Source organism: Globicephala melas, chromosome 12 (assembly GCF_963455315.2).
Source record: "Globicephala melas chromosome 12, mGloMel1.2, whole genome shotgun sequence".
In the NCBI taxonomy this organism is placed as follows: domain Eukaryota; kingdom Metazoa; phylum Chordata; class Mammalia; order Artiodactyla; family Delphinidae; genus Globicephala; species Globicephala melas.
Window position 1 is genome coordinate 60,347,659 of NC_083325.1, and position 26,983 is coordinate 60,374,641.

Sequence of the window (26,983 nt, forward strand, 5' to 3'; positions counted from 1 at the left end):
ATTAAATATCTTCTGGCTAACTTCCTAGTTGATGTATACTTTTAGATAAAATTATACACACAACTATCTAAGAGCCATTTTTTGCCAGCCCACCTTCCACTCACCACAGGGCTCATAAATCTCATGGGGCCATTGCCTGGAGGCCACCATCACAGACTCCATTGACACCATTGTCACATGAAGCCAGAACCACCACTGATACTAACCACTCCCCCCAAGCTGCCCAAAGCCAAAGCCAAACCCTGCCCTGCGTTAAATCCTAAATTCCATGGGGAATTCTCAAGGCCAGCTAACCACACCAAGCCTGAAAGCTATGTCATCTCTGGTCACCAAGCAAAATGCCATCCATACTCCCCTGACCCTTCCACACACTCCTCTCGTCTGATAGGACTCTAAGCCTCCGGTCTCTGACCAACCACTCCTTTCTGCCTCCCACCCCACAGCTATCACTGTGCCCTCTGAAATTCCATCTCATGATAATCCAACCACCTTAGGTCTTCAGCCTCTTCACAGATGCTCCCTTCATTTCACGACAACTGAAACTGGGCTCTCCCTTGAGGACGTGACTCTCCCAAGTAGCCTTCTCCAATGGAAGAAGTTCCTATATCCACTTGAATATCTCAACGGGTACCTCAAACTCAACAAGGACAGAACTGAACCTGTCCTCTTCCCCATATCATCCATTCTCTTCCCCTGCCTCCATGAAAAAATGACACAGAAGTTACCCAGTCACCCAAGCCAGGAATCTGGCAGCTCACCTAGACTCATCTTTCTCTTTCCCCTTCTACATTCTATCACTCACCAAGCCCTGATAATTTTTCCTGCTAAATAGTTCTCAACCCATTCCTCCTCTGTGTTTCTATTATTAAAGTCTAGTATAAGGCCTCAGTCATCTCCTGCCAAGATGGACACACTCATTTAATTTACCCAGGACCATCCTCCACCTGGCTGCCAGAGGGATCTCGAGTTGACCATGTTATTCCTCTGCCTGTACTAGTCCATGGACTCTCCCAAGCCTGGATGAACTCTCTCTCAGGAAAACAGGCTCTCATTGATCTGTCCCTACCCACCTCTCCATTCTTATCTTCTCCAAATTGCTGTCTCCCACTCTAGGCTTTCAACACTTGTCTTTCACTGCACTCATTATGCTGAAATAATCCTCTGCTTTTTTTTCATGCAGTTCCCTCGTCTGAAATGCCTTTCCTTACTCTACCCCATTCTTTGCCTGGTTGTCTCTTACACACTAAGCTTTTTTTTTTTTTTTGCGGTACGTGGGCCTCTCACTGTTGTGGCCTCTCCCGTTGCGGAGCACAGGCTCCGGACGCGCAGGCCCAGCAGCCATGGCTCACGGGACTAGCCGCTCCGCGGCATGTGGGATCTTCCTGGACCGGGGCACGAACCCGTGTCCCCTGCATTGGCAGGCGGACTCTCAACCACTGCGCCACCAGGGAAGCCCCTACTAAGCTTTGATTCGTGTCATCTTACCCAGGAACCATTTCTCATGTGATCATGCCAAGCTCAGTCACCCTCCCTGTGCTCTCCCAGCCTCCTCTGCTTGGTTTGTATTAACAATATGAGTACGTTTGCATCTTTCTTCTGTATCTATTTACCTGGAGGTCAGTGACTGAATTCTTACTTTTTTTTTTTTTTTTTTTTTACATTTCCATCTGTGTGTCTAGCAAAGTGACAGGAACGTATTAGGTGCTCAATAAATATTTGATGCACCAAATTAATTTCCACTGAAAATGGATTTGCCAAGTCCCAGTGGCCTTCATGCATGTAGGCATTCATTTACTCATTCAACAATAGAACACCTACTAAATAATTATATCCTATTTATCTAGCCTTCTCAACCTCTCTGCAATTTAGATATGCTGTAACTTCTTGAAATGCCTCAAATTCAGTTTCACTCAGAAGCATGCTCTCTTGTGAACTACAGTATCTAGCTTGTGCAAAATAACTGGTAGAGGTGATCTGGGAAGAGGCAAAAGTAGGACAGCCCAGGTCCCCATGAATTTACAATCTGATCTGACTATACGCATCTGCAATATTTGGCAATACATAATTTTTTTTAAAAAAACTTCCAGCAAATGTAAATTAATAAAATGCAAACTGAATACCTAAATGTCTAGAGAACTTGGAGAGAAAAAAGATAAGAACTGTGTGAATTTAATGAGAACCAGCTGCAGAAGGTAAGGTTTGTCTTTAATGTAAAGACTCAGTGAACATGAATGACTTGAAAAAAAAAAAAAAAGAAATACTATTTCAGGTTAAAGAAATGACGTGAGCAAAAGAAAGAAGATAAAAGGTCTATTGAGAAAACAGCAATCCCATTTCCCTGATGGAACTACAGGATCTGAACTAGGTTATGGGAATAGGTGCTCAGCGTGCAAGACCTGCACAAAATAAACCTATGAAGCCAAAATTAGTCTTTAGGGCCAACTGTCGTAGAGAATCTCCAGATCAATTCCTTCCTCCCTTCTTTCCCTGGGGTGGGGGTGGGAGACTGCTATTCCTCCTGTTATGAAGCAGAGACTATTCCCCTATCCCTTGAAATCCAGTATAGCTTTGTCACTTGCTTTGACGAATAGAATCTGGTGGAAGTGATACTGGGCTACTTCCAGCAGAGGCCTGGAAGCTTCTGCTTTTTTTCTTGGAAGCCAACAGCTATGTCACAAAAAAAAAACTCAGGCTTCATCACTGAATGAAGAGAGGCCATGTGGAGAGAGACCTGGAAGACAAAACACCATCTTGGAAGGATGGTCCAGTCGCCAGATGAATGAAGTGGCTAAGTGACCTCAGCTATACCAGCTAGATCAGAAGAACAAAGGCAGAAGTCGGAGTGAGCAGTCACAAGTCAAAGAAGGCTGCCAGCCATCAGAAGCTGGAACAGGCAAAAGTGGAATCTCTTCTAGAGGCTCTGGAGGAAGCACAGCCTTGCTGACACCTTGATTTCAGACCTCTGGTCTTCAGAACTGTGAGAGAATACATTTCTGTTGTTTTAAGCCAAGTTTGTGGTAATTTGTTACAGCAGTTCTAGAAAACTAAAACAGATGGGTTCTATTTTTATCCCCATATTATAGATGAGGAGATTAAGTTAATGAGAAGATTAAATAATTTGCCCAAAGTCACATGGTAATAGGCAGAGGAGTGGACCGTTCCCACCTCCTTGCACTCTGTGTCTATCTTTCCAGCTTCCTTCCTATCAAAAATACCCAGCCTGCAGCAAAGTGTCAGGAAAGGGTCTAATAATTCATTCACACTATCTTATTAATTCTCAATCCCAGTTTTGTGTTTGAACTCTCCTGGGACATGGTAGTAATTATATTTTATTGGAAGAAAGAACAGAGTCCACTGGAATGCAATGCAAATAGTGAAGCTTTAAGTTTCAACTACAGGCAGATGGTGGAGATATTTAGCAACCAAAAAGTTTGCCTTTGCCATGTAATATTAAGTAAGATATGGGAGAAATTTAGAATCCTCTAAAAACTGTAAGTTCTTAAAGGGCAGCATTCAGGTTTAATATGCAGGTATTTCTGCTATAATGCAACAAATATATAGCTGAAAAATCTGAGGTCTACCAAAATTATGAACAAAAAACATAACAGGGATTATGGGACCAGCTAGGGAACTTGGGACCCAAGGAATGCCACAGAAGTGAGTTCCCTGGGTTTTCTTTTTACTTCATGTATCCCAAATGTGGAGCTGAAGAAGCCAACAGTCCCAGAAATGCCAATGAGTGCAGACAAAAAAAGAAAAAAACATCAAACAAAAGCCTGCTCTTTTCAGCCAAAGGATCAGGAAAGGAGAAGCCTCAGAAGACAGAAATTTAAAATACAATACTTACGATTGTTCAAAAAAGTGAAACACTTTGGTATAAATATAGCAAAACATGTATAGCACTTGTATGCTGAAAACTACAAAATGAAATGAATCAAACAAGATCTAAATAAATGAAAAGACATACCCCGTTCATGGATTGGAAGTTTCCATGCAGCACAGATGTCAGTTGTTCCCAGGTTGATATACAGGTTTAGCACAATTTCTATCACTATCCCAGCAAGTGTTCTTTGTAGATATATATAAGATTACTCTAAAATTTATGTAGAAAGATAAAGCAACTAGAATAGCTAAAACAGTCTTGAAACAGAAAATAATGGGAGGAATCAGTCTACCTAATTTCAAGCTATGTAATCATAGCCACAGTAACCAAGACTGTGTGGTATTGGTAAAGGGACAGACACACAGGTAAATGGAACACAGTAGAGAACCCAGAAACAGACTCACACAAATATGCCCAGCTGATTTTTCTTTTTTTGTGTGTGCGGTACGCGGGCCTCTCACTGTTGTGGCCTCTCCCGTTGCGGAGCACAGGCTCCGGACGCGCAGGCTCAGCGGCCATGGCTCACGGGCCTAGCCGCTCCGCGGCATGTGGGTTCTTCCCGGACCGGGGCACGAACCCGTGTCCCCTGCATCGGCAGGCGGACTCTCAACCACTGTGCCACCAGGGAAGCCTGCCCAGCTGATTTTTGATGAAAGTGTAAAAACAATTCAATGGAGGAAGGACAGCCTTTTCGACAAATGGTGCTAGAGCACTTGGTCTTCCACTGGCAAAAAAATGAAACTTGACATAAACCTCACACCTTATACAAAAGTTAACTCAAAATGGATCATAGACCTAAATGTCAAATGTAAAACCATAAAACTTCTATTTCAAAAAACATAGAAAATTTCTGGGATCTAGGGCTAGGAAAAGAGTTCTAAGACTCCAAAACACAATCCAGAAAAGAAAAAACTGACTAATTGAAATTCATCAAAATTAAAAATGTTCTCTCTACAAAAGACTGTTGAGAGATGGAAAAAACTACAAACTACAGCTCCGGATAAAAATAAAAACCAATCCAATTAGAAAATGGGCAAAAGATGTGAAGAGTAATTTCACTGAAGACATACATATGGCAAATAAGCAGATGAAAAGATGTTCAATATCATTAGACATTAGGGAGATTCAAATTAAAACCTTAATGAGATACCAGTGGACACCTATCAGAATGACTGAAATAAAAAATGGTGACAACACCAAATATCAGCAAGGATGCAGCAAAACTGGATTACTGATGGGAACATGAAACGGTAAAACCGCTCTGAAACTATTTGGCAGTTTTTTGTTTTTTTTTTTTTTAGCCAAACATGCCACCCTCATACAAGCCAGCAATTGCAGTCCTGGACATTCATCCCAGAGAACTGAAGACTTATGTTCACACAAAAGCCTGTACACAAATGTTTATAGCAGCTTCAGTCAAAATAGTCAAAAACTGGAAACAACCCAGGTGTCTTTCAACAGCTGACTGGTTAAACAAACTGTGGTACATCCATATCATGGATTCAGCAATTAAAGGAGTGAACTCGTATCATACATACAACTTGGATGAATATCCAGAAAACTGTATGAAAAAAGTCAGTCCCCAAAGGTTGCATACTGTATGTGTCCATCTGTGTAACGTTCTTTTTTTCTTTTTTAATAGTCACTTTTTTTTTTTAATTAATTATTTATTTTTGGCTGCGTTGGGTCTTCGTTGCAGTGTGCGGGCTTCTCATTGTGGTGGCTTCTCTTGTTATGGAGCATGGGCTCTAGGCACACAGGCCCAGTTGCTCCCCAGCATTTGGGATCTTCCCGGACCAGGGCTCGAACCCGTGTCCCCTGCACTGGCAGGTGGATTCTTAACCACTGCACCACCAGGGAAATCCCTGTGTAAGTTTCTTATAATGACAAAATTACAGAAATAGAGAACAGATTAGTGTTTACAAGGATTAAGGGGGGAGTGGGGAAGGAAGTGGGTGTGACTATAAAAGGGCTACATGAGGGATCCTTGTGGTGATGGAAATGCTAATGGATCTTCACTCTGTTAACATCAAAATCCCGGCTGAGATATTGTACTATAGTTTTTGCAAGGTATTACCACTGGGGGAAACTAGGTAAATGGCACAAGGAATCTCTCTGTATTATCTCTAAAATTGCATGTTAAAAAAAAAAAAAGCAAATACACAAAGATCAAGGACCCTTCCAATATTTACCTTCCAAGATAAGCCCTTCCAAGTCAGAGCATGTAGCCAAATATGGGAAGAGCAAACACTCAGCAACTGGGCATTGTGCGCTATACTGGCTTGTCACATTCAGCTGTGATGATGTCCTTTGTGTTCCAAGTGTTCAGTACTACTATTTAGCGGCACAAAATATTAATATATGGAAAACACATAAACCAACATGAATTCTGCATTAATTCTGATATCATTCTTCTATTTACCATTCATATATAAGCTAACTTTCATTACAGAAATGTGTTGTTACAAGGGACTGTATTTCTTTATTTCCAAGTGACTATGCTGGCATAAAGTAAGTAAACAGTATTTGGGGGGAAAATCTGAACAAACGAATGAAATGAAGCCAGAGGTATGTGGATGAAATTGGAAAATCATGTTTGAAGAAGATTCCTCTAGTGGCTGACTGTAATATGTAATACATAAAGCTGAGACAGAAAACATAAAAATGATCAAGGTTTTTATTAAAGTCTGATTAGGGGTAACGAAGGTCTGAATGGGGGTAAATATGTAGGACTTTACGTTAAAAAGTACTAGCAAAATTAATAAGGGATTCGATGTCAAAAAGTCTCTAAGTTTTTATTTAGGGTACCAGGAAAAGCTAAGTGGTTCTCTTGACAGTAATGAAAAAATCTCTGAAAGGTGACTGTTAGAACTATTTGAATTTATTTATTAAATTAAATATAATGTGTAAAGACATTCAAATAACATTGTCCTGCAGATAAATAGAGACGCAGGGTTAGAGAGGGAGCATGAGATAAAAGCCACTTAAACAGTGGTATCAGCGGGTGCTAGAGGTGAGGAAAAGCTCCCAAAGCAATGAATCATCCATCATCCTAGATATGGGGTCCATGAGACTGGATTGGGGTTCAGTTCCCCTACCCAACGAGAAGAGAAGAGTTTGATGGAGCTGAACTCACATGTGAAGATAAGTTATTTCATTTTCAAAGGCTAGAGGAATAGATGGAGCAAAATCCAACAGAAACTTAAATCAGGGTTTCAAAGGCAATGCAGTTGAGGCCAAATTCCCCATCCTTCCCCTCACCAAGTCTCCTGCCTAATTATACGATACAGTTGGAAGCACTGCCAAAGCCTTGTTCTAATTTTGCAATGACAACACTATCTCAGGCTCTGCCTCCTCTCCCTACACCCAAAACTGTTAACTCTTACTTCTTCAGCTATCCCATCTCAAAAATAGATCCTTTGAGACCTCCATAGCTACTGAAAAATTCCTCATCTAAATGTAACACCACCTACTACAGCAAATCCTTCCACAGGTTCTCTAGATAATTAGTTTCATAGAATTGTACTTTTGCTGGAATATTCTGCCAACAACCCCAACTTGCCTAGTAATGAAACAAAGAACAGGTGTTTCTCTTGCCAACACTCTCACCACAAGATCATTTTAACATAACTTAATCAATAGAAAGCAAAACACAATAACTAGTATCTATAAATGGCAAATGGAAATGGCAATTCTCAATCCTGACAAAATCTTACATCTTTATAGATGCATTGTTTTTCCCACTCATCATAGTGACTGATGAGGTGGAAAGATTTCCTGACTTGGCTTCCCCATTGGCTTCTGTAGGTTTCCTCTGATGGATACCTCCTGGCTCCCACCTTCTCTCATCTTCAACCCTTCTAGAATACAGATATAGCATTTCCGAGAAAGCCTCAGCCACACATGTGCTCAGCTACTTAGGATCCTGAGAAATCTGCTCTTCCAATATCTTAATGAAAGGGCAGATGGAAAGCCTCCATTCTTTGATTTATGTAATTCCAGTGGACACTTCATTAAAATTCATTCCAATTCTCATCTGCTTTTTTTGTTTGTTTGTTTAAGATTTTTTTGATGTGGACCATTTTTAAAGTCTTTATTGAATTTGTTACAATATTGCTTTATGTTTTGGTTTTTTGGCCCCAAGGCATGTGGGATCTTAGCTCCCCAACCAAGGATAGAACCCATACCCCCTGAATTGGAAGGCGAAGTCTTAACCGCTGGACTGCCAGGGAATTCCCTCATCTGCTTTCGAAGTGGTCCAGCACTGTGGCTTGCCTCTCCCAGCTCCACCTCTGGCTACTCACTGCTAGTTCACCACTTTGATCTCCAGGGGCACTGTCCCCTCCTAGAGGGGATGCTGGCACACTGACCTCAGCAGAAGGTAACATTTCCCTCTATTATCACATCCTTAATTCACCCCATTCCATCAACAACACAAAGCTGTTGGACTTGATTGAGGGTTGGGAGATAGACAAGATGATAATTTTTAATATTAAAAATGACCCTATAACTGATTCACTTTGCTGTACAACAGAAACTAACACAACGTTATAAATCAACTATACTGCAATGAAAAAAATTTTTTAAATGACCCTAAACATCACCATTCCCAGAGTGTATGAAAAAATTAAAGAGGAAGTTAAATTCTTCACATAGATCCTCTCATTGGGTCACCTGGTTCCTAGCCTTGCTCCCCTGTCCGTCCTCTGTAACATTCTTAAATCCATCATGTTGCAAATTTCTCTCTTCCTCTAGGAAACTTTATCCCTCTACCTAAGGAGGCTAATCTCGTCCTAAAATATGATCCTCCACTTCCAATTAGGGCAACCCATGAGACATAATAGCTCAAAGTAAGATCTCTCCCCAAAGACCGAATTGTTCAATCTGGAACAACACTTTGGACTTTCAGCCAAACAACTCACATGCTCATCCTTCCCAGAACGAGTATAATCAAAATCCCTTTTAAAGAAGAGAAACACTTCCCTCAAGGCAACAAGATCTGCAGAGCTTGCTCCAGGTCACGAACGAGATAGCATTCTTATGCTCTTGACAAAGAGATATCAATCCTCCTTTCTCAGTCTCCTGTTTCCAGACCTTGTCCAGGCTTTTTCCCTTTGTAAACCCATCAACCAACCAAGGAGCCCATGACAGCACCTTTGAGAATAGTGCCATCCACTTAATCGTTACTCTGTAGCTTTCTTTACCTTGGACCAAATCCTATTCTAGTCAAGATTTCCTCCCATTCTAGTACCATGTTCCTTGGTATCCTCAGGGGATTGGTTCCAGGCCCCCTCCCTGCAGAGACCGAAATCCACAGATGCTCAAGCCCCACATATAAAATGGTGTAGTATTTGCATATAAGCTACACACATCCTCCCGTATACTTTAAATCATCACTAGATTACTTGTAATACCGAATACAATGTAAATGTTACATAGGGACTTTCCTGGCAGTCTAGTGGTTAAGACTCCAAGCTTCCAATGCAGGGGGTGCAGGTTCGATTCCTGGTCGGGGAACTAAGATCCCACTTGCCACACAGCAACACCCCACCCCACCCCCCAAAAATGTTATGTAAATAGTTGCCAGGGTAGCAAATTCAAATTTTGGAACTTTGTGAAATTTTATTTTCTAATATTTTTGATCTGTGATTGGTTGAATCCATGGAGGCAGAACTCAGAGATATGGAGGGTCAGCTGTATTAAAATAGGGCAAAGACTAACATGGAGATGCATTTTCCACCCAAGCCATCTACTGTAGGGCTGCTTTTTCCTTATTTTACTGGGATGGGATAACATTTAGCTTCTCTGCAAGGCTCTTTCCCATTAGTCCTCAGACCTCGTGTCCTTCCTGGGCTGTACCCTGTCCCTCATCAGTGAGAATCCGTGGCTAATCTGTCAGCCCATTGGTTACTCCTAGTTAGAGTTAAGTTACATAAGCTTTATTAGTATAGCTTTTTTTTAGTACATTTCTCTAAAACTGAAGTTGCTCTATCAAAAGCCATTCAAAATCATCTTCTGCCAAAGTTATCTTCTGTCTCTCACATTATAAATCCCTAACCTTCTAAATCCACATTCTCTAAATCTCTTTATTAGTTTCCATTTCCTTGTCAGATTTTACTTCTCATCTTCAGATAACTCTGATTTCTTCCAACCCCTCTACTCACATCTTTTTTTTGTTCCTGGGATTTCTCTTTCCTTGCCCTTTTTCTACTCCACATCTGCACATATTTTTCAAGCCACCTGACCCCTCACAAGAATACCTTCTCACTTCTCATCTGACAAACCAGTTCTCTCAGCTATTAAAATATGGGAAATTTCCCAACAGCCCCTCTACGTACTCTAGAACCTATAGCGACAGACTCACTACTGCTGTCAGAAGACAGTTCTACAGGGCTCAAAATAAGCATTCCTTAATTGACCAGGGCCTTGATGATTGTGTTGCAATGGCATAATATATGAATTACTTCAGCCACCTTATGAACTAGAAATGTACTCCAGCAACATTATTAATTAAACAGCCTTGTGGGATAACCCAAGAATCTAATCACCATTTATAACATTATCTGTTTGGGAAAATGAGGCTTCCATTTTATTTTATTTTATATTTTTTAAAAATTATTTAATTTATTTTTGGCTGTGTTGGGTCTTCGTTGCTGAGCACGGGCTTTCTCTAGTTGCAGCAAACGGGGCTACTCTTCGTTGCAGTATACGGGCTTCTCAGTGCAATGGCTTCTCTTGTTGTGGCGCACGGGCTCTAGAGCGCAGGCTCAGTAGTTGTGGTCCGCAGGCTTAGTTGCTCCGCGGCATGTAGGATCTTCCCGGACCAGGGGTTGAACCCGTGTTCCCTGCATTGGCAGGCGATTCTTAACCACTGTGCCATCAGGGAAGTCCCAAGGCCTCCATTTTAAATAACCACAAATGAATTTTTGAAACATAACTGGTTCACACCTGGCATCTATAGACATTGTTGTAATTTGCCATCCATGTGCAAGCTTCATCTGATGCAGGAAGCAGCAGATTTTCTGCTTCAAAGACCTGGATAGACCCAGAAGAAATGCATTGCTGCAGATTGGAGGAATCCCACCTGCTGATGACAATAACAGTAAAACATTTATTTCTGTATATTTTTACCTTTTAATCACATCTAATTTTTAAAACCATCCTTAAGATTTTTAGAGCAAAGAGCACAGATTTGAGCAAAGAGCAAACTGTTTGGAGATGGGGACCTAGGTTAAGGCCTGACTCTACTGGGTATTAGACATCCAGTTGGCCAAGTCACTTAATCCTTCTGAGCCTCAGTTCCCTTAACAGTAAAGCAACAGTGGTAACAACAATATTCTCCCTATCAAATACCCTGATTCTGGGACTTCCCTGATGACACAGTGGTTAAGAATCCACTTGACAATGCAGGGGACACGGGTTCAAGCCCTGGTCCGGGAAGATCCCACATGCTGTGGAGCAACTAAGCCTGTGCGCCACAACTACTGAGCCCGTGAGCCACAACTAGTGAAGCCACCGCACCTACAGCCCATGCTCCGCAACAAGAGAAGCCACCACAATGAGAAGCCCATGCACTGCAACGAAGAGTAGCCCCCTCTCACCGCAACTAGAGAAAGCCCACGCACAGCAACAAAGGCCCAACGCAGCCAAAAAATAAATAGATAAAAATTTTAAACAAATATCATGATTTTTCAGCAAGGCATGGCATCAGAACAAGTTGTGAACAGGGGTGGAGCTGCTGGGACAGGTAGGGGTTAGGGTGACCACAGAAATTCAAACCAACAGGGCATAGCAATGAAGGGAATGAAGCAGTGTCCAGACATAACACAGGCAAACACCAAGTTAGAAGGCAGAAGTAGCAGGATGTCCTCACTTGTAGTTAAAATCTGGTGACCAAGACAGGTGGCAAACTATCGTGACACTGTAGAGTGGCTTAACCAGGATTCAAGACAAAAGATTCTAGGGATCATCCCTGAGACGCCATGCCCAACAGCAAAAGAACCTTGGATCATGACACTGAAGCTCACACATTATCAGGGCAAGGTATAGTTTATAGGAATGTACACTAAGTAGGCAGAGGGTGGTTTGACAAAAAACATCTTCCAGTAGAATTAAAGTTAACTTATCAGTCTGCTCAGTGGCTTGGGGCTTTGCGTGCTTGGCTGGACGCTGGAACAGGTGAGTTCCTCTCACTGCCTGTGGCCATAGACCTCTTCTTTGCTCCTGCCAATTACTCTGTAAATGCTGGATGCCGGGGCACAGTGGACGTGAAGCGGATTTGCACCACAGCTGATGCTCAACGAGTGTGGGAAAAGTGCGTGGACAGAGGACTAAATAATGAATGCCACAAGTTGAAGTCCATGAATGAGAAGTGAGGATTCAGTGAGCATTTTGTACAGAGAAGAGCCTGTACTTTTTTTCTCCTGCAAAGGAATTTTAAGGAAGGTGTCTCATCACCTGTAATTAAGCCTGCAGACATCCTTAGTCCTCTGGTCTCTGCACTTTGGAAGATAGAATGCAGCCCTCTGAATGCGTTTTAAGAGCTGTGTAAGAAAAGACAGGTTTAGAAGAATTCAATAAAAGATGAGAAGCCAATTGTCGACAAATTCAGCATTCCTGATTGAAGCCAGTCAAAAGCAGTAAACAAAAAATGTATTAGGCAAAGCGAGTTAATCACTTAGTTAATACTTTAACATCCATTTGAAAGTGACTGTTGTGTCAGTCCTGATATATCTCCCTTGCAATGCATTTGAAGAGGAGTGTAATATAGGATGGAATCCAAGGTGTTGTGATCTCAGCTTACTGGTGGTTATGTGAGGAATGCAACTAGACGGGTGAGGTCTGTCCTAGAACCCTGCAAACTTGTGTGTGAGCCTCAAGGGTTCCTACCACGGGGAGAGGCAAGTGGACCTGTGTTTCCCCGGCACTCATCCCCAGCAAAGGGACCTTCACATTTCCTAATTAGGTTATAGTCAATGTTCACAGGCTGGTGATGGATGAGATACTGAAGTGTAATCACAACTGATATTATTCATGTCCCAGGAATGTGCAGCAGAGGCCTCTCTGCTTGCTCCAGCAGGAAACAATGGTGTAATTGACAAGGCTTTTTATGTTTCAGATTCTGGTCTGGGTTTAATCCTTCTGTTTGGTCATGATTGCAGAACAGGTATCTAGAGAGGAGAAATAAACATGCTGTAAGTTCCATTTCCTTGTTGTTTGAAGCTCATTGAGTCATATAAAGACTGGCATAGCCTGTCCAGAAATGGGGTCAACTGGGGCAGCCTCAGGCATCTGCCTTGAGATGTTTAGTTGCCTAGAGGCCACTGTAACCACAGAAACGGCAATTACCTTAATCAGCAGTTGGGCCAGGCATTGTGCTAAAATAAAAGGTGCAGATAAGCTGCCTGTTCTGAAATGGTTAGCAATGAGGTGAAAAATCCAGAAAAATATGTATGCCAACAACTAACACAAGTCAGATGCAACTCAGGACTACGAGAGAGGGACAAAATCTTTTTTTTTTTTTACATCTTTATTAGAGTATAATTGCTTTACAATGGTGTGTTAGTTTCTGCTTTATAACAAAGTGAATCAGTTACACATATACATATGTTCCCATATCTCTTCCCTCTTCCGTCTCCCTCCCTCCCATCCTCCCTATCCCACCCCTCCAGGCGGTCACAAAGCTGATCTCCCTGTGCTATGCGGCTGCTTCCCACTAGCTATCTACCTCAAGTTTGGTAGTGTATATATGTCCATGCCTCTCTCTCCCATTGTCACAGCTTACCCTTCCCCCTCCCCATATCCTCAAGTCCGTTCTCTAGTAGGTCTGTGTCTTTATTCCTGTCTTGCCCCTAGGTTCTTCATGACATTTTGTTTTCTTAAATTCTATACATATGTGTTAGCATACGGTATTTGTCTTTCTCTTTCTGACTTACTTCACTCTGTATGACAGACTCTAGGTCTATCCACCTCATTACAAATAGCTCAATTTCATTTCTTTTTATGGCTGAGTAATATTCCATTGTATATATGTGCCACTTCTTCTTTATCCATTCATCCAATGATGGACACTTAGGTTGTTTCCATCTCCGGGCTACTGTAAATAGAGCTGCAATGAACATTTTGGTACATGACTCTTTTTGAATTATGGTTTTCTCAGGGTATATGCCCAGTAGTGGGATTGCTGGGTCATATGGTAGTTCTATTTGTAGTTTTTTTAAGGAACCTCCATACTGTTCTCCATAGTGGCTGTACCAATTCACATTCCCACCAGCAGTGCAAGAGTGTTCCCTTTTCTCCACACTGTCTCCAGCATTTATTGTTTCTAGATTTTTTGATGATGGCCATTCTGACTGGTGTGAGATGATATCTCATTGTAGTTTTGATTTGCATTTCTCTAATGATTAATGATGTTGAGCATTCTTTCATGTGTTTGTTGGCAGTCTGTATATCTTCTTTGGAGAAATGTCTATTTAGGTCTTCTGCCCATTTTTGGATTGGGTTGTTTGTTTTTTTGTTATTGAGCTGCATGAGCTGCTTATAAATTTTGGAGATTAATCCTTTGTCAGTTGCTTCATTTGCAAATATTTTCTCCCAGATCAATGGAACAGGATAGAAAGCCTAGAGGTAAACCCACACACATATGGTCACCTTATCTTTGATAAAGGAGGCAGGAATGTACAGTGGAGAAAGGACAGCCTCTTCAATAAGTGGTGCTGGGAAAACTGGACAGCTACATGTAAAAGTATGAGATTAGATCACTCCCTAACACCATACACAAAACTAAGCTCAAAATGGATTAAAGACCTAAATGTAAGGCCAGAAACTATCAAACTCTTAGAGGAAAACATAGGCAGAACACTCTATGACATAAATCACAGCAAGATCCTTTTTGACCCACCTGCTAGAGAAATGGAAATAAAAACAAAAATAAACAAATGGGACCTAATGAAACTTCAAAGCTTTTGCACAGCAAAGGAAACCATAAACAAGACCAAGGGACAAAATCTTAATGACTCACCAAGCAGGGGAAGATTAACTCCGACTAATGAATGGGAGAAGGGCTACCCAAGGGGAGTCTTGAAGGATGAGTAAGAGAATATGAAGGAGGCATGAGGTACATTCCAGGAGATAAGACATGGGACAGAGCCATGGGCAAGGAGCGATAATAACACAGAGGAGGGACAGTAAGTAGCCCAGCCGACAGGACCCCAGAGCACTTGACAGAGACAGGGAGCCCTAAAGGACAGGGAAGTGGCAGTCAGATGGAGGGTGGGGGAGGGGTATTCTAGGAAGAAGAGGCAGCACTACACACACAGAGCAGTGAAAGAATGTGGCAGTTTTGAATCCCACAAGTAACTCAGTGTGTTTAGAAACTGAGGAGGGTTTGGAAGATGAGTTTGGAGAAGTAGGCAAGAGCCAGGGCACAACAGAAGTTATTTTTAGCCAGCTATGTACTTTGTATTTTACCCTGTTGGCTATGAGAAGCCACATGAGGTAGTCCAATCTATCTGACTCGGTGACAAATTGGATCTGGGGAGAGAGCAGAGGTGGTGCCAGGGTCAGTATTTACACCAAGAGAAAGTCCTTTAACTACTTGCTTTGTGGAGAGGTTACATTCTCTGTCTTCCTGCACTTTCTCAAGACAATTGTGGCCACCAGAGACCTTCAGAGAAGACTTCAGAGCTGCCCATCTTCTTAGGGATGACGGCCACTAGAGTCTACACAATTTCTAGAGGATTCCAAAGACTGCCAGACATATACTTGCCAGTGCTGGGCAAATGTGAGCAGGAGTTTCTTGTCAAAATTTCAAAATATCCACTTACCTATTTATTGATACTTAAGGGTTCAAGTTCACCAGGATTTTCTCAAGTCATCCATTTTCAAACCACATCCAGAGCCAGCAGTATTTTGTATACTGAAGGTATGTATCAATATAGACTATAACTAAATTTAAAATTTATGTTTGTCATGGAACTTTCATAGTTGCCTTTCAGTAATGCACATCAATAGTGCAATCATAAACCCTTATTATTAGTATGGAAAACAACATAGAGTCCTATATTTTGTACACATATCAACCCCGTTTTTGGCTGGTTTAATTGTTTACTTCCAATTTTCTGAGAGAAAGCTCTTTATTTATGATGAGTTAAAATTTATTCATTTTATCAACTTCCCTGGTGGTGCAGTGGTTAAGAATCCACCTGCCAATGCAGGGGACACAGGTTTGATCCCTGGTCTGGGAAGATCCCACATGCCACAGAGCAACAAAGCCCGTGCACCACAACTACTAAGCCTGTGCTCTAGAGCTCGTGAGCCACAACTACTGAGCCCATGTACCACAACGACTGAAGCCTGTGCGTTCTAGGGACTACATGCTGCAACTACTGAGCCCACGTGCTGCAACTACTGAAGCCTGCGTGCCTAGAGCCCGTGCTCTGCAACAAGAGAAGTCCCCACAATGTGAAGCCTGTGCACTGCAATGAAGACCCAATGCAGCCAAAATAAAAAATTTACTCATTTTATTATTTAAAAAGTTAAATTTCTAAGCTCTAAATTATAGAGGAAAGAGTTAAAGACAGAAGCCAGCTGTAAACAAAATAATTAAGCCCAGATCCTCTTCCCATCACTTTTTAAAAAATAAACTTTTTTTATTTTAAAATAGTTCTAGACTTACAGAAAAATTGCAACGATAATAGTTACCATACACTGTTTTCCTGTTATTAACATCTTACATTAATATGGTACATTTGTAACAGTTCGTGAACTAATATTGATACATTATTTTTAACTAAAGTCTGAATAAAACACTTTATTCAGATTTCTTCAGTTTTTACCTAATATTCTTTTTCTGTTCCAGGATCCCATTCAGCACAACACATTACATGTAATTGTCATATCTCCTTAGGCTTTTCTTTGCTGTGACAGTTTCAAAGGCTTTCCTTGTTTTTGATAACTTTGACAGTTTAAAGGAGAATTGGTCAAGTATTTTGTAGAATGTCCCTCAGTTAGGAATTGTCTGATGTTTTCTCATGATTAGACTGTGGCTATGAGTTTTTGAGAGGAAGACCACAGAGATAAAGTGCCATTCTCATCAAATCATGTGAAGGCTACATATTGATATCACCAGTATGATGTATGACAGTTGACGTTGACCTTGATCACCTGGCTGAGATTGTGTTTGTTGGGTTTCTCCACTGTCAAGTTACTTTTCCCCTATCTTTTCATATTGTATTCTTTGAAAGGAAGTCACTATATGCAGCCCACAATTAAGGAGTGGGGAGTTATACTCTACTCTTTGACAGAGAAATATTTACATAAATTATTTGGAATTCATCTGCAGGGGAGATGTATCTATTGTCTCCTATTTATTTATTTATTCAATCATTTATTTATATCAGCATGGATTCATGGATATTTATGCTTTGAGTTATAACCCAACATTACTTTATTTTGTTGCTCAAATCGTTCCCACTTTGGCCATCCAGAGCTCTTTCAGTTGGCTCCTATGTCCCTTAAAATACTCCAGTCATTGTGGGGTTCTCTTGAGCACTTCCTTACTTTCTGGGACTACAAGATGCTCCAGGCTCATCTTGTATATTTCCTGCCCTAGTTCTAGAGTCAGAGATTTCTCCATGGAGCCCTAGTTCTTTTATGGGAGAATGGTATTAGAGACCATAATCTGGGTGTGCTGGGAGCTACTGGGGTGTTGTCACTTGTAGGTCCTCTCAGCTAACACAGAAAGAATGTATATGTATTTATGTTAACATGTATATATACATACATCTATAAATTTTTTATCTATCTATATCTATATTAAGCTAAATATAGGTTCATACTGATGTCTCCAACTGTAACCCAGTACCACATGGATCACCCTAGCTTTCTCCCCTTGCTTGTCTAGATCCTCTCCCCTATAGTGAGAAACCTGGCTCCCACCCTCAGCCATCCATTACTTAATTGCTCAATTCCAGTGCACTGTAGAGTACTTACATAATTGCTAGCCTGTAACCTTGTAGAAAATGACTTTATAAACTAGAGTGCTTCTGTATAATTCCTTTTGCCTTTAACTTTACAGACTCCACTTATTTCAAAATGTACTTAGGTCAGCATTTTTCCCCCACCCCCTTCAGTGAAATTGTTCATGCATTTATAATACAGTTAGATTCTTTTCTCATATTTTGTATTCCATCCTGGGATCCTACAACCTCCTAAATGGTTTTTTTAATTTGCACAATTAAGGTTCACCCTTTGTGCTGTAAAGTTCTATGGGTTTTGACAAGTGCATAGTTTCATGCACCTATCATTTTTACAGCATCATAAAAATAGTTTCACCATGCTAAAAAAATCCCCAGTGGTTTACCTATTCAACTCTTCTCTCACTCCAAGTGCCTGGCAACCACTAATCTATCCACCATCTCTATAAGAGTTTTATCTGTTCCAAGATGTCATATAAGTGGAATTATATAGTGTGTAGCCTTTGAAGACTAGCCTCTTTCACTTAGCAACATGCATTTAAGATTCATCCGTATCTTTGTGTGGTTTGATTGCTCTTTCAGTTGTATGACTATACCATCATTCGTTTAGCCATTCGTCTACTGAAGGTTGCTCCTAGTTTTAGGCATTTATGGATAAAGCTGCTATAAATACTCCCATGCTGGTTTTTGTGTGGACGTAAGTTTTCAACTCAGTTGGGTAAATATGTAGGAGTGTGACTGCTAGGTCCTATGGAAAGACTATGTTTAACTTTGTGAGAAACTGCCAAACTGTTTTCCAAAGTGGCTGTTACCATTTTTAATTCACACCAGCAATGAATGAGAGTTCCTGTTGCTCCACATCCTTGCCAGCAAATGGTACTGTCAGTTTTCTAAACTTTAGCCATTCTAATAAGTGATTGGCTACTTTTTAAAAATATTAAAAGCTTGTCAGGAGTGGGGAATAAAAGTTAAAAACTAAACAAGAAATCTGAGTCACTAGCATTGAGAGCAGTTTTGAAATAGCTCAGGCTACAGGAGAAGAGGTGTACTTCTTTGGGGTCATGTTAGAAATGGCTGTAGAGGGGACTTCCTTGGTGGCACAGTGGATAAGATTCCATGCTCCCAATGAAGGGTGCCCAGGTTTGACCCCTGGTCAGGGAACTAGAGCCCACCTGCAGGCTGCAACTAAGAGTTCGCATGCCACAACTAAGGAACCCACAAGCTGCAACTAAGACCCGGTGCAACCAAATAAATACATAAATATTTAAAAGAAAAAATAATAAATCCAGTAGAAATAATTAAAAAAAAAAGAAATGGGTGTAGAAACCATCAACTTGTTTCCTCCATTCAGCTTTAGCTCCTCTGTCCTCCAACCTCAAACAAGAGAGCAAAAAAGATGTGTGGGCTAATAAGTAAATGAGAGAGACAGACTGACAGAGACAGAAACAGAGACAGTGAGAGAGAGAGATGCAGAAAGTAACTTCTCAGAACACAGGAGAATATCAACTCCAAACCAAAGTGAAAAATATGCTCAGGGGCTTCCCTGGTAGTGGTGGTTGAGAGTCCGCCTGCCGATGCAGAGGACACGGGTTCATGCCCCGGTCCGGGAGGATCCCACATGCCGTGGAGCGGCTGGGCCCGTGAGCCATGGCCGCTGAGCCTGCGCGTCCGGAGCCCGTGCTCTGCAACGGGAGAGGCCACAGTAGTGAGAGGCCCGCATACCGCAAAAAAAGCCAAAACACGCTCAGTAAGGGAAGAGAGGGCTGTCATCTGGGTAGAGAGGACAATCCTAGAAACACGGATGGCTCCTTTTTGTAAAGGTACCTGGGGTGTGTTTTAGTCAGGTGTGGTAAGACACGCAGACATGAAAAAAACTGTCCTGAAGGTTTTTATAGTCATAGATCCCCAGACACAGGAGCCATGGCACACCATGCAGACAACATGGGGAAGCACCAGGGCCTAACAGAAGGAAGAGGAACAAGGGGGAAGAACATGAGTGAAAGACTGTATCATGACTTCCACAGGAAAGGCAAGGCAAGGCAGGGTACGCAGGTTTAGGATGGGCTAGTTTGAGTCATTTCAGTGGGCTCTGGGTTGGGGGTGGGAGGTCTCGTTTTCTGGTATCTGGTCTTCAGCTTCTTGGGGCAGGGGGATGGTGGGCTCCCATTGAGAGCCCTTTGGGAGCCTGATCTAAAGGGGGTGGCTGGGGTATGTCCTTTGGATTGGTTGGTGTGCATATAAAAGACGTGTTCCCAGGACTTCCCTGGCGGTCCAGTGGTTAGGACTCTGCGCTTCCACTGCAGGGGACACGGGTTCGATCCCCGGGGAACTAAGATCCAAAAAAAAAAGAAAAGAAAAAAGATATGTTCCCATGCAAGCTGTTTGCTGTCTCTGGGAATTAGCTAACCCTGAGAGGGGCAGTCCCTTCCAGTATCTGCATGGCCGCAAGATGTCAAAGCATCAGAATAAAAAGATATGCTTAATACACTCCACCTTGCAAAGTCTTTATTGTTGGGTCTATTTTTACTGGTGCCACCTGAGACTGTCCTCAGTCTCTTCCCCCTTGACCTCCCTGCTTCCTGAGGTCTAAACAGTGTATGCCTCTCAAGATGCTTGGGGTAACCTCTCCTTCAAATCCTAGTAAGATGAGGCTGCTTCTGGTACGGATGGCTCCTGCACACCTGTTTTGTACTTCATGCTTTGCAAGGCATGTCAAGTGCACCTGTTGTATGGTCCCATGCAACCCCCTGGAGGTGAGAGATTCTTCTTTCCCATTTACTCCCATTGAATATTTCTCAAGTCTTTCCACTTGCCTAAGAATCTCAGTATTTGCAGATCTCCCTTATCCATTTTTTATCATCTGTTTTCCTTTTTCTTTTCCCAGCTGTATGTGCTACTGTTCCTCCTGGGCCAGTTCTGATGCTTTATTCATTCAACACACATTTGTTGCACATGGGCTCTGTGACAGGGCTTGTTCCAGGTCCTAGGGACACAGAGACAAACAAGACTATCCTTGTGGGGTAGGAAAAACACTTTGAGGTTTTTTTCTTTTTGAGGTTTATACTTTTTTTTGAGGTTTGATAATGTGCCAGTCACATTCATAAGAACTGTTTCACTTAATCTTCCTATTGTGTTTTTTTTTGCTTGTTTTTCTTTATGGGCGGCCGCACCATGTGGCATGTGGGATCTTAGTTCCCTGACCAGGGATCAAACCCATGCCCCCTGCATTGGGAGCTCGGAGTTTTAACCACCGGACTGCCAGGGAAGTCCCTATTTCACTTAATCTTGATACCCTCTCTCAAGATGAGTTCTATGATACCATTCTTACAGATAAACAACACCATTCTTACAGATAAAGCACTAAGTCTTCGAGAGCTTAAGCAGGAACCCCAAGGTCACACAACTAGCCAATGGAGAGCTGGGGTTTGAACCCTGGTGTCTGACTCCAGAGTACACAATTTTCACCTTGATGCCATTGGTCCCTCCAGAGACATTATTCATAGCACTTTCCCATCCTAATCCTTGCAGGGATGAGCCTCTTTTTCCAAATAAAATCAAAATTATTTAGCAAAAAGTAACAATAACAACAACTTTCTAGACTTAGAAGCCTTTGCCACTAATTAACTGGATGATCTTGAGAACGTCGCTAACTTTTTCTAGGCTTCCATTTCCTCTGCTGTAAAACAGGGCAGGGGCAGAATTAGTGACTTCTAAGGTCCCATTAAGCTCCAATGTTCTTTTAATCAATCAGACATGTCTGCAGCACTATTTTGGAGAACTGTTTGCTTTGAGATGGAGAAGGAAAGCCAGGAAAGGCTTGGTGCTCGCCCGGTGACAAGAAACACCACAGCATCTTCTTAGCTAGTGTTTCTCTGTCAAAACATGTTTTTTAGTGTTGCAGATTCAGCCTATTAAAACCATTGTGTGCTGGCACCAAGGGTAACATAGAAGCGAGCCAATGCATTTTAAAGACATTTGTAGAATACAAACACCAACTAAGACCAAGGCACTGCTGCCACAGTGGCTGAACTCACAAGGGAAATCCCGGGACCCATCCCACCACGGCACCTTCGTGAACTCCCCTCTGCTGGCTACCCCAAGGCCAACCACAGCCTGGTAACACGGCCCCAACAACCAGCCAACCTCGGCTCTGTCGTGTTCTTGAGTTCAGCCGTGTTTCCCAGCCTCTGCACGTTCCTCATGCCATTCTCACTGTCGAATTACTCACCTTCCCATCTTCACGTATGTATTAGCTTGTTAGGGCTGCTATAAAAAAATCTGGGTGGCTTAAACAACATGCACCTGCTTTCTCCCATTTTAGAGGCTGGAAGTCCAAGATCAAGATGCAGGCGGGGCTGCTTTCTTCTAAGGCCTCTCTCCTTGTTTTGCAGATGGCCGCTTTCCTGCTGTGTCATCAGAGGGCCTTTACTCTGTGCGTGATCCCTGATGTCTTTTCCTTTTCTGATAAGTACACCAGTCATATTGGCTTAGGGTCCACACATAAGACCTCATTTAGCCTTAATTACCTGTTTAAAGAGCCCAGCTCCAAGTACTGACACATTCTGAGGTGTTGGGGATTAGGACTTCAAGATATGGATTTTGAGGTGACACGACTCAGCCCATAACAACGCTGGAATCCTACCCATTCTTCTCATCCCTCCTCATGTGTTTTCACGAAGCCTGGAATTTAACCAGTTGGAACCTCTCCTTCCTTGTAACAACTTTGCTCCAGTCCACCCCTTAACAAAAGTCCCTAGTGGAGTGTAAGCTCCTTGAACAACAGAACAATGTCTTGTTTTATAAACTATGTCTTATGTTATTATATCCCCCAATTGCATATAGTTTAATGCTGTATTTAGAGTAAAAACTCAACAAATATTCAGTAGGAGAACTGATAAACTGTGGTACATCCAGACAATGGAATGTTATTTAGTGCTAAAAGGACATGAGCTATCAAGCCATGAAAAGACATGGAGAAAACTGAAATGTATATTACTAAGTGAAGGAAGCTAATCTGAAAAGGCTACATACTGTACAATTCCAACTATATAACATTCTGGAAAAGGCAAAACTATGGAGAGAGTAAAAAGATCAGTTGTTGCCAGGAATAAGGGGGAAGGGATGGATGAATAGGTGAAGTACAGCTGATTTTTAAGGCAGTAAAACTATTCTGTATGATACTATAATAGTGGATTCAGGTCATTGTATATTTGTCCATACCCACAGAATGTACAACACCAAGAGTGAACTCTAACACAAACTGTGGACTGCTGATAAAGATGTGTCAATTCAGGTTCATTGACTGTAATAAATGTACCACTCTGCTGCAGGATGTTGATACGGGGGGAGGCTGTATGAGTGTGGGAGCAGAAGGTATATGGAAACTCTATGCACTTTCTGCGTGATTTTGCTGTGAACCTAAGACTGCTTTAAACAATAAAGAAAAAACCTCAACAAATATATTTTTTAATCAAATTGAATTTTCTGCACAGCCCTCACACATCTGTAAGTCTGGGTATGACTTTCATCTTTCTGTGGAAACCCTGTTTTCTTTTATAGCTAACTAGGTCTTTAGCCTGACAAGGGATAACAAAGCAATTAAGGAAGAGAATAGTGTCTGAGATTTGCTCATTCCTCCATCTAAAATCCTAATATTTGGACTTCTCTGGTGGCGCAGTGGTTGAGAGTCCGCCTGCCGATGCAGGGGACATGGGTTCGTGCCCCGGTTCGGGAATATCCCACATTTCGCGGAGAGGCTGGGTGCGTGAGCCATGGCCGCTGAGCCTGCACGTCCGGAGCCTGTGCTCCGCAATGGGAGAGGCCACAACAGTGAGAGGCCCAAGTACCGCAAAAAATAAATAAATAAAATAAAATCCTAACATTTGGGTATTGCAAGACAGCATGAACGTCAGAGTAGGCAGCCCACTTCCCAATCAATGTTAACTATACTCCAAGGTGCTGTAAAACCTTGATTAGCCAGAATTAGCTGTGCTAAAGGACCAGAGTTCTAGTTCACTGGTTCTATGGCTCCTGAGTGGGTCCTCCCTCCCAAGCCTGGCCTCCTTGGAAGAAAGCACAGCATTCTCTGAGGATAGTAGTGTTCACTCATTGTTGCCGTGACCTGGGTGTCTGCTTCTGGGGTCTAATGCTAAAGAAATAAATGTTAGAATCCACTGTAAGTGTAGCTGCTGGCAAAGGACAAATATCCAGAGAAGCTGGGCCTTTGAGCAGACACGGGGACAGCAGAAAGTTCCTTATAGTGGGACAGAGAGGAGGAGGAGGAGGGGCAAGGGAGAGAAGGTCAGAGGAGGCCGGAGATGAACCTCAGATCCTTCACCACCACGAAATTCAGCAATGTGGGGGGAGAAGTCCACGTGACTGGGAGGGCACCAAGTGCTGGATCCTCCCTGACACCCTCTATGGAGGCCATTTACCAGGTTGTGAAGATCTGTGCCTAGTGTAGGTACACTTAGACCACATGCTTCAGCCCTGTACAATGCAAAGTCCAACGATCACCCTATACTAAGACTAACTTCAAATGCCACCTCCTCCATCAGGCCACCCTGATCACTCCAACTGGAAGCAATCTCTCCACTTACTCATCATCTTGCCATAGTTTCAACTGTGTTTCTTGGAGCCCATGAGAGTCAGAAGGAAGTTTCAGGAAACTCCTTAGTGAAAGGGTAGAGGGCTAGGAGGGGAAGGGCTCCCCACTACAGGTCAACCAGAACAGCTGCACTTTTGCCTATTACATATACCAAGGTCCTTCTTACAATTCCATTTAAAAAGGAAAAACCTTTAAAACCACTAATGTACAGTGAAATAGCAGTATCCATCCTAGATAATCCAGATGGTCTCAATTTAGATACATGTTGTCCCATTGTCAGATAACATGTCAGAACATGTGTCCCTATTTGGCATTTGTAAAATATCATGGAGCTGATGACATTTATCACATAGTGTCTTGGATTATAGTTACTTGTATGCTTGTTTTATCACCTCAACAAATTATAAACTGCCCAAGTGTAGGCAGCATAATTCTTCTTTGCATCCTTTAGAGTACCTGTCACAGCGCCTTATACTCTGGTGTTCAACATGTATATGTTGCATAACAATAAGAATGTTAGGTCGCATTCACTATCAAGCAGATTTATGCAGCAGGTCCTGAGAGTTACAGCATAATGGAATGAACGCGCACGATTCTTATCTTTGCTTTCTAGACAGATCCACAATTAGAAACAATTTAAAGATAGGACTTTACAAACCAAAAAGGAGTCTTAGACCACTCTAGGAACAGAGATTTTAATATAGGGCCACAAAGGAGACAGCTACCTTTGAAAAAGCTCAGCATTCAGTGTTCACTTGATAAATCTCACAGCATTTCTGGGCTTAGGTACAAAACATAGGGTTACCATGTGCTGATTCTTGTGTGGGTGCCTAATTTGCATAACATGTCCTTCTGCTCAGACAAGTGACTGGACCACAGCCAGGAGCATCTAGATGTCCCTGGAAGGTTAAGATGAAGGCCTCTGGAACACAGCTTTCATATTGAGTCAAGTAGGTTTGGAAAGATGACAGAAACATAGGTCAGCGCAAGAGCAGTGCCAACATTACTGGCCCAATTCCTTGGCACCGTGTGGGCCCCCAATAAATTCACGTTGAATGTGTGAAATGGCTCCCCTCCCCTCCTTCTCCAGTTCAGTCAGCAGTCAGGCAGCTCAAAGCACTCTCAAGGGCACACGTCTACCTATCTATTATCCTCGTTGAGGAAACTACCACAACCATTGTTTCTACAGCGCTGAGGACAAAGGCTAGCAAGTGGGCTTCAGAGCATCCACAATGCCAGGTGGGAGAGGCGTGCTGATGAGTCTGGTCCATCAGCAGAGTGAGCTGCAGCAAAGGGGCCTGAGCCTGAGCCTAACTGACCTTGGGACCCTAGCAGGAGATTATTGTCAGATGTGGTTTTCAAACATCCCTATAAAATGTTCTCTGTGAAGTAAATGTAAAGACTGTCCTGGATGTCCCCCACTGCACATTTCCTGGTTTTCTGTGTGCCAGTCCAAATTAAGCGACCTGCAATAAGCCCATCAGAAGATGGTCTGTCCTTTGTGCACAGGAACTTCTGACACTGGGTAAAACAAGAAAGGTGACACAAGAAAGGCAGAGATGCTGAAGGCATTATGTACCTGCAGGGTAGGAGTATGTTTGGTGCCTGTGTTGGGGGGAGGTATATGGGTACCTGTCCTTCCATGTAAGTGCATAAATGCATGTAGGAGAGCAGGAGAAATGGGGGTGTCATTGCAGACCTCTCTCTTCCCCTCTCTTTTTTCAATTTGTTTCTCACTAGCCCAGAACATTAACAGACAAAATTTTACTTCCTGCTCATCTTATAATTCCTGTCATAGTTCTATAATGTTCTTTTTGGCAGGTACCAAATTGGATGAATAAAGAAACTTTGACAATGCAACAGTCTGGATTTGATACCAGGTATACAAATGAAGACGCATCAGAGAAAGAATTAGCAGGGATTGAAATCTATACAAACCAAGTTTTCACTGTCTGCATGACCTTGAATGAATCACACACCTTGCTCTAGTTCATTCAATAAAGCATTCTTTGATTCAAAAATATTTATCATGTGCCAGGTATCTGTACTAAGCTCTGAGAACATGTTCATTTACTCACTTGACAAATATTCATTAAGTCCCTACTATGTGCCAAGCACTGATCAAGTTGTTGGGATGCAGCTGTGAATAAAACAAAGTTTTTGCCCTCATAGAGCTTACATTCTAGTGATGTGGGGTAGAGGAGAAAATAAACAAATAAATATACAATCTGTTGAATGATAAGTGCTATGAATAAAGGGGGGTAAAGAGATAAGAAGGACCATGAGTGAAATTTTATACAGTCAGTCCTAGGTATTGGTTCCAGGATGACCTAAAGATAACAAAATCCCAGGACGCTCAAGTTCCTTATATAAAATAGCATAGTATTTGCATATAACCTACATACATCCTCCTGTATACTTTAAATCATCTCTGGATTACTTGTTATACCTAATACAATATAAATGCTATGTAAATAGTTGCCAGTGTGTGGCAAATTCAAGTTTTGGTTTTTGGAA

General features: G+C 42.1%; 1 long non-coding RNA gene across 1 annotated transcript in view; it reads left to right on the forward strand.

Moving 5' to 3' along the window:
* LOC132598251 (uncharacterized) overlaps positions 1-26,475 on the forward strand; it is a 46,741-nt gene extending 20,266 nt beyond the window's left edge. The window contains exon 3 of the long non-coding RNA XR_011377914.1: positions 26,288-26,475. This is a non-coding gene — a long non-coding RNA (uncharacterized lncRNA). The remainder of the gene's footprint in view (positions 1-26,287) is intronic.
* The last annotated feature ends 508 nt before the right edge of the window (positions 26,476-26,983 follow it).